The 8,972-nt window shown below is 44.2% G+C and overlaps 1 protein-coding gene across 4 annotated transcripts in view; it reads right to left on the reverse strand.

Moving 5' to 3' along the window:
• The window catches only part of ZHX3 (zinc fingers and homeoboxes 3), a 59,925-nt gene that overhangs the window by 50,242 nt on the left and 711 nt on the right, over positions 1-8,972 (reverse strand). For 2 of the 4 annotated variants that reach the window (XM_068911917.1, XM_068911919.1), the window contains exon 2: positions 4,541-4,652. The exons of 1 other annotated variant lie outside the window; for it this stretch is intronic. The gene's annotated coding sequence lies outside the window, so the exon portion shown is untranslated. The remainder of the gene's footprint in view (positions 1-4,540; positions 4,653-8,972) is intronic. One more of the 4 variants, XM_068911920.1, reaches the window with a different exon arrangement.

Raw genomic sequence — 8,972 nt, forward strand, 5'->3', positions numbered from 1 at the left:
CCACCAGCAAGGACAGATTTTTCTAGTCATCAAATCTGTCGGCTAAGTTTTAGTTCCTGATGGAGGCCCTGTTTTGGAGGTACTGTGCAGAGAAAGGTACAGAGCACATAGACAGAAATATCTCCAGTTTTGCTACGTGAATCTCAGTTTCTAGTTACTACTTCACGTTACCTTGCTAACTCTGCATGTCACTATGCTGGTATTGTTAACAGCAGGGCTTTGAGCGCACAAGAGACTTAGTTTTTGCCTTGCAGCACTATTTACTTGGTGGTTACCCCTGAACGCAATGGCTTGTTCTCATCCCCACCCTCTCAACTCCAACTGTCCTGACAGTATGTTGAAAACTGCAATTAAAAAAACAAAACAAACAAGTAAACAAACTACACCTATCCAAGATGCCAGAGAAGATCAAAGTGGCAGCATGAAAACTTTAAAGGTTCCTTTAAATAATTCACCTTGTTCTCCCTCTAAAGCAGTGGGTTTCCTCCTGCTCCCCACAAGCTCCTGGGGATCCCCAAGCTGCTTTGAGCCATCCACAGAAGGTGACTAAGAAAAGCAAGTTTACTGCTCTACAGTCAACAGATGTGAAATTTTTCAGGGAATCAGCACCATCCTGGAAAAGAAGATTGAAAATTACATCTAAAGAACAAGCATGACTTAAGCAGGGGCAACAAACTTGAAGTGAGGCCAGGTACGGTATTAGAGTCTTTCATGGTGAAGCTTATTTTGCTGCAGTCTTTTACAGCCACAGATATCCCATCGCCCCTCTTGTCGAATGCACTTTCAAATACCCCGGCTAAGCTTAGGTTACCTTTCACCAGGCGGGTAGAAACGTTTCAGACAAACAGGAGCTAGATAAACCAATAGTCTTTCACCTCAGAAAGAAGTCGTCCTACCTGATAGCCCACTCTCAATAACCAGGCACCTCTGGCATTTTTTGAGCAGGCAGGCATTTAAGATCTGAAATGCACAGCACGAGTACAGCCAGTCTCAGTTGTCAGGGAGAAGGCTGCTGCTCTGACCAGTGTCAGCTTCCCCCCAGACTGCTCCTAGGGAGTGAGTGCGTTTGAGGAAGCCAGCTGCAAACTGGGAGCTCAGGGAAGCATCATCTGATCTGCTGAAGCCCGTTCCCTGAGCGGTGACACACACAGCAGAGATGTAGGCATCTGCACTGGGAAGCTGCCAGTCTTGTAATGGGAGGGGTGGCAGAGCCAGTGCTCCTAAATTAAGATAGAGCGGGAACAGCCCTGCAGCTTGCACCAGATAGCACCTGTGAGGCAATGAGCAAGATCTGGGGCCTGCTGTGATTCTGCACATGCACATCACGAAGGAAATGACGCCAGCTAAAACAGGAGGACATGGGCACAGCAAAGGGAGTGCAGGAGCAGCTCAGGAAAGGTTTAGATGCAGGTGGATATTGGCAACGACTGTTTAGAAGAGCAGCTGTTTATACAATTAACCCCTAGTGCACCGGTTCCAAAGAAGCCTCTCCCAAAACAGTTCTATTTTTAAGTTTGTTGTAGAAATACCTGAAAATAGTAAGTGAATAACTCAGCTGGATTACTGGCAATCAGAAACTGAGGTGTGTGCAGGATCAGGCCCACAGTTCTCCACTCAACAACTCTCCGGTAGTCTAGTGCGACAGTCTAGGCACAGAGGCAAAACAAAACCCTCATCCTATTGGAATGGGGAAGAGCCTTCAGCCAGGCAAAGCACCAGGACCAGATCTGAGATCCACAGAGTATATTAAGACCAATAACCTTACTTGTAAGAACAGAATCATGGATTAAACTGGGTACAGGGAAACATGGCCTCCATAGTCTCTCTCCTCCAAATGCAGCACTTTTATAAGCACTGCAGTGATTCCCAGGACTAAAGCTCTAAATATTCCCAAAGGTTTTCTTAAGAATCTTCTCACTCAGAAAGCAGCTGGACTCACACTGCTCTTCACTGGCAGGTTGAGTGACACAAAAGCAGAGGAGAATTCAGTCTTCCAGGAACTCAGAAGGGGAGAAAAAGGAACATCAGTGGAGCTCTAGAAACAGTGCTGCCAAACAGCAGTCACATGCAGCAGTGCAAATACAGCAAAGCGCTGCATGTGTTGTGCACCCACCAGGAATCTGTTCTGCAGGTTGGGTGAGCAGGACAACAACATGCCACCAAGAGACAGCTATCTACTAAGTGAGACAGAAGCAAAGGCCTGCAAATCTGCAACGTTACTGCATCACCTTTGGTTTCTTTCCCGCTTGTAAAGCGGCATTCAAATGCCAAATATTTGGAGTACTGAGTGAGGCTGTTATTTAAAACATCCGCTGCACTTCATGGAACACAAACGACCAGGGGAGAGGAGCGCAACAGGTGGATTATGGTCTCGATAACATTCACATTCATTTGCTTGCTCTGAATCCAGACCACAAGTCTGCTTCTCCTCTGTTGATGCAGCTGAGGTTTTTTGCCTGGATTTTTTTTTTTTTTTAAATTAGCTTCGCCTCTGTTAAACAGAGAGACACAGCCATTTTCTTAAATGTTTTCCTACATGGAACTGATTCTTAATGAAAAAGAAAGAAAAAAGATACATTTCACAAGAGGAGTCTACATTTATATCATGATTAACAAAACACAGCACAACACACAACAGACTCGCATAATGTACTGCATGTGTTTCAAGATATGTTTCTAATACTCACACCCACATGACTAGCCTACAACTAGTAATATACGTAAGAGCCAATTAATCTTAACGCAAAGAGTAAACACACTCATCTTGCCCGCGCTACAAAAAAACGCATTCCAAAAAACGTTCTTGCCATCAAGAAGACATGTTCATGCTACATCTGGCTTGCCAAGGTCTCCAAAACCAGTGAAAGACTCTCATACTCAAGGTGCTGAATGAACTAATAACCTACAAAACACTGATTAGAACCAAAAATCACTATTCTTTACAAAGATTGTAAGAAAGAGCCACGAATATCATTTAAGCATCAGAGCCAAAACGTCCCTTTTGCTATCAGGGCCACTCAGCCAGCCCCCAAGTCAGCAACTGGAGCTACCTAAAAGTCTCTAGGTGTTGAAGTCTGTTCTCTGCACAGATGCAAGCAGCCAGTGATACCATTGGATCCTTAACGCAGGGACCTAAGACCTCAGATCGTTAAATATACAACATATCAAGTAGCATCCAAGACAGCTGTGTCTTCAGTCACCTATTACACAGAATACACTCCAAACACTTCAGCGCACTGCTACAAAGACCCTCACTACTGCTACGCTGAGTAGATCTGGAAATGAAACTCTGTCAGATCAAGTATCGAAGACTTCAGCCTGAATTTTAGTCTGCTTAAACTCTTTATTTATACCATTTTAAGAGCAGACAAGATGTTTAAATCCCTCTTTGAAGAGGCATAGGTGCTGACTGACTCTTGGTTATTTGGGAAAGCCAGAAGAATGGACTCCATCAGACAGCAGGGCACACACTTTCAGCAGCAACAATACTTCCCAAGTATGCGAACACCTGTGACTTTATTTTTCAGAAGTCCAGTAGAAATACTGCAGCTGGGGCCTGCCATTTGGGAAGCCCAACTAATAGCAATACCCCATAAAAGTATGCTCGTTGATTTTGTTAACGTTTCCTGGCTTCTGGGAGCTCCGTTTTCAAATTTATTCCTACGTGACAGAGGAACTGCTTGAATAAAATCGATTTCTCTCCCAAGTTCAGCGATCCACGGCCAATGCTCACGCTAATCCATTGCCTCCTCACCAGTAAGACATTCAGCCCTTATCCTAAGGGGCAATCACTTTGGCAAACTTGGATCCTTGGAGAGAAAATGGAGTTTTAGGCCCATTCATCAGTCCAGCTGGCAAACGAAGGAATCATGCTCACATATACACACATAGTTTAGAGGCAGGCTGCCAATCCAGAAGAAAAACCTTATTCCTAATTGAGATACAGTCTCTTCTTGGCAATCCACTAGCACAAGATCACTTTGTTATTTAGGGCAGCCAGCTACCTCCAAGTGGCAGCACTTTTTCTAAGTTCTGCTTTTGCTAATGGCTGATGCTGTCATTCACTTGTCTAATACTCCAAGGAAGACAGTACTCCACAGATGACCTGGGGGGAGAGTGGGGGGGGGGGGGGGGGGGGGGAGAGCGCCTTCTCTGGAGGACAAAAAAAAATCTCCAACACCTCACAGACTTCCGATAACAATCTGGATTTAAAAAAAAAAAAAGCAAAGTTTCTGATTTGCAGTGCTACAGTTGCAGAGCACATGTCCCCAGGAGAGTCACAGAATTCTAGTTGAAAAGATAGACCTACAGTTTGACTAATTACATACAATTACTATTGCATGTAGCTATATACAACAGCATTGAATATGCTTAAAAAAAAAAACGGGGTGGGGCAGGGGGCATAGAACGGCTTCCCATTGAAGTATTAGTACAATATTGACATGATACCTTAGGGAAATAAATTTTTGCTTGATGCATTTTCAACAGAGAAGTTTTCAGAAGTTTCATGAAAACCTTTTTATTTATCAAAGTATCATACCAGAGCACCTGTGAGCATGGCTGAAGGTGGCCCTCAGACAAAGCCAGAGGTCCGTGAACAAGCAGCACTGCGTTCTTATCTTATTCTCAGGAACAAACTGACCCTTTGGTACCTGTAGGAGGAAAGGCAGTCTGAAAATAACCTCAAGACACCTATTCAGGAAAGGAAGGGTTAAAACGTACTGACACAAGCACCAGGTCAGAGCCTCCTCGACTAGCCCCTTTTAACTAATTCATCTGCCTCTTGCCTCAGTGAATATTTAAGTGCTCATTACTCAAACTTACCCCACCCAGGCACTACTCTTTATTAAGGATACTCTACAGGCCAAATTCCCAGGCTCATTCTCTACCCTATTTCTGACACGGCCTCTCAGGCATCCCTGTATTAAAATAAAAAATAAAATAAAATTAAAAAAAAAAACACAGAAATCCTTCCTCCTAAAAGTGCTGGAACACACAATTGTTCCCTCACAATTTCTCCCAAAAACTCATCTGCTCAGAGAAAAGAATTAAGGGATGCCCCACACCCAGGCTGTTTTTTCTGGGCATAACTAGACAGGAGCATTTGGGTGGAGCAATAATGGAAACTTTTGTAACCTTAACAACACACTATTTTTTTTTTCCAAGCAAGTGCTAAAACAAATGAGGGGTCTGGCTGGAGCATTAAGGATAGTGCTATCATTCAGCACGTGGAGCATTATAAGAGTGATCACTACACACACTTTAGGAGGCTCATTTTCCAAGTGGTTTCTGTTTCTGAAAAATAAATGCAGTAGGAAGAAGGAGAGAAGATACAGATAAAAAGGGAGTTTGGTTAAATGTACCCCTATATCACGTATGCAGAGAAAGGAAAGGGCATCAACATACAGTGTCACTCCGAAAAGAAAAAAAAACAACACATGGAATTTTTGAAACGTGAGAGTGAAAATGTCCTCCACAAGGATGAGCCATAGCTGCAACTACCATGACTACATCTGGTGACAAACCAACCTCTTTGGCTCTACTCTTGTGCCATGTGTCATCACTAGCTCCTCTAAATCCAATACAGTCCTCATCCAACTAAGGCCTCTCAAGTGATTTTACTTCATGTTTTAAATGCAAATGGAGTGAGTTTGCATTGTTACTTGGAACATTGGTCAAAAAAAAAAAAAAAGAGAGAGAGAGAAAGAAAGAAAAAAACAAACAAACAAGGGGAGAAGTACAAGACTTTAATTTTTTAAAAAAAAAAATTAGAAACATCACCCCTCTTCTACCCAACAAAGCAAAAAAATCATCACAGCTGGAAGAGGAAGAGAGATGCTGCAGATCTTCACCACATAGACTGTCAGTCTAGCAGCAAGCACCAGAAAGCAGGGTCTTCTAGAGATTTGCTTCCCCAGAAGGACATAGTTTCCTTCCACCTAGAACAGGTGCCTAAGTTATAAACCAAGCCATCCTAAGCTTCTTACTGAGTTAATGCAGAGAGAGAAGCATGTCTGGGAATGATTCAGAGCCTACATGGGGTGAATCATTCTGTGGAATAACAGATCTGTCCACCAGCAAGGTGGGAGGAATCCAGGCCTGGCTGTAGGCTCCTGTTCTCCCAAGCAACACCCTGTATTTCAGGGCCATGCCAGCTTCCTGCAAGAACGAGGGTGACAATAACTTACATTATTAGCAAGCAAACTGAGGATTTACTCCCACCACCTCTCCACAGGATGAATCCCCCTCGTGCCTTTTTACATGCAAATCAGGTAGAAAAGATAAGAAAAATAACATGGAGTGGGAAACAAGAGGCCTGCTGTAGCAAAACAGGCAGAAACAAACCAGTACACACGAGTTTGCTTGAACGGTTATGCAAGCTGAAAAGGCTGAACAGGATAGTGGCGGTAAGAGGGTGGGGGGAATGTCTGTTCCCATCTTCTGCCTTTTGTTTGCATAGATTTCCACAGACTCTAAATTATTTGTTTCCATTCCCAATAGTCTTTTAAGCAAGCTAGAGCCCTGCCTGCTTTTGACAGGAAACAAGCAGTCCAGTCCCCAGAGGGGATGAACCTCCACTACTCTCACTGAATATAAACAGGTCTTCCAGGGCTCACCACCTCTGAGGATGCGGCCTCACATTTGGAAATAACAAACAACACACCTAAACCACCACCTCGCTCATAGCAGCACAGTCCTCCTTATTCTTTTCCTGGTAACATAGGAAAAGGCTCCTGGAGGACTGAAACTACAGCTTTGCCAAATATTCTGATGTGAAGAACGATGCAGGCCTCCAGACCTGTTTCACAGTAGGCTGAGCAAACAGGCAAAGCCTTGGTAAGAGATGGATGCAGGCCCACATCTTAAGGTTACATGTTCACCAGCAACTGTAAACCCAAGTTTTTGATATTTTAGTAGCTACGGAACTAGCAGAGGGAGCTGCTTTTACATAGTAACACCATAGTAACCGAGGCAGAAGATAATGACTCTGGTGTAGCTTATATACACACCAGCACCACATTTTGGGAGGGGAAGAAGAGGAGGTCTAACTAGGAAAAGAAAAATCGTTCCACTATGCAGAAAGCCAGATGAGTAAGGGTAATATTTGTATAAAGGAGAATGCACGGCACAGTGCTGTTTAAAGTCTCCCTCACATCCCCCCCCCCCCCATTCCTCCCGTCATCAACCCAGATGGCTCTTACTACCAGTCTGTTCCACCTGCTCTGGGTTTCCCCACTACAGGCTGTCAGAAATGCTGATATCAATCTTTGCATATTAGTGGTGAAAGACAGAAGCCCAGAGTGGGCTGTCTTTGCTTGCTTTTGCAACAAGAGTTTTATTGAGAGAGATGTGTTACTGGGAATGACTTTGGGGCTTCATACCGCTACAGCTTCTTTACTGTAGCAAGGACTGTGGAGGCTGAACCCTGTCAGAAAAATCTACGCTAAATTCCAATTCATCTATAATATGATTAACAAACTACAGATTAGGCTGTACACAGCCTCAGAGCCAATATCTGAAATAAAACGCAATCCAGCAATCTCTTCTTTCCCACCCCCAAAGGTGGGTCAGAGCTCTAAAACTATGCGGGCACTAATATGTTGCAAGTTACTGTGACAAATCAAAAGGAAACAATAACAGACTGAAACAGACTGCTATCTCTTCTGAGCTATGGATCCAAAGGTATACAATACATCAAGGTCACAGACCCAACCTAGTTAATGTAAGTTATCATTAAATTGCAGTTTTCTTCTACAGTAAATAAAATGCTATCTTTAATTTGTTTGCTTCTGATCTTCTGTTTTGTTTCTCCTCCCCCTCGTAATCTCTTAAAGAGAAATTAGCTTAAAATATGCTGTTCCAGATAGTGAAGTAAACTTCTAGCCTTCTAGCCACAGAGCATTGCCTCTCAAAGTTTCTGAGGACACGGTGATCCTTGGTTTGGGACTGCAGAAATAGTAGGTGGCCAGAATGAACACCACTAAACTAAAACTCTGGCCTACTGCAATAACCATACCTTGCTGGACAAAGGAAAAGGAGAAAATTTGCAACAAGACAGTAGTCATCTCCATTTGGGAACAGAAGCTGAAAAACATACCTGAAGAAGGGCTTGCATAGTTTTTTTTTCCAGGTATGTCAGTCAGTCTAATGAGACATATTACCTCTCCCCCAAAAGCTTCCCCTCAATAGCAAGAAAAGGAGAGAATCCTTTTCAAAAAACTTGTTGCTTGAGTTTTCAAGGTGCAGATGAGAAAATAGCCCCTCCCATGCTCAAAACCAGAGGATGGAGTGTAAAGCACCGAGCCATGAGCCTGTGCAGTCACTTCTCAGAAATGTCAGCTATCCGAGCGAAAGCGACGCCAGACACGAGCGTCCCCGCTTTCCGTCTGGGATCCGTATCCCTCTTACTGAAACATTTCCACTCCCCAAGCAGCCACTCCGCGCAAGGAGGCCTCAAACCCCTGGCACCTCACGACAAGCCTGGCTACCGTACAAAGACGGCTAAGGCAGGAGCCCTGATTACAAGTTGGCTCCCATGCGTAGCCGGGACAGGACTTTAACCTGACAGCCCAAGGGTATTAGATTAAACCACCTTGCCTAGCCAAGAAAGGAAGAGCAGTCTTGTCACTAAAGCACTGGACCGGAAATTAAGAAAGAGCAGTCTGGGATTTATTCTCAGGTCTGTCACAGATTTCCTACATGACCTCAGGCAAGTCACTTAATAGTGTCTCTGTTTTCCTACCTGCAAAAAAAAGGGAGATACAATCTGCTCCTATCCAGGTTTGTCCCAAGGCCAGGTATCCTGAAGTTGGTGTAACCCTGTCCGTTATGCACCGAGAGCCACAAGAAAGCCCCCTGATAACTAACCTTTCTACCCCCCAAAACTGCGACACGAGCAGAGCCAGCCGCGCTGCCGTGGAGCGAGCAGGGCCAGAAGGGACCCCGCAAGGGCTCCAGAAAAGACTTCAGCC

The sequence above is a fragment of the Struthio camelus genome, chromosome 18 (genome assembly GCF_040807025.1).
Source record: "Struthio camelus isolate bStrCam1 chromosome 18, bStrCam1.hap1, whole genome shotgun sequence".
Classification (NCBI taxonomy): Eukaryota; Metazoa; Chordata; class Aves; order Struthioniformes; family Struthionidae; genus Struthio; species Struthio camelus.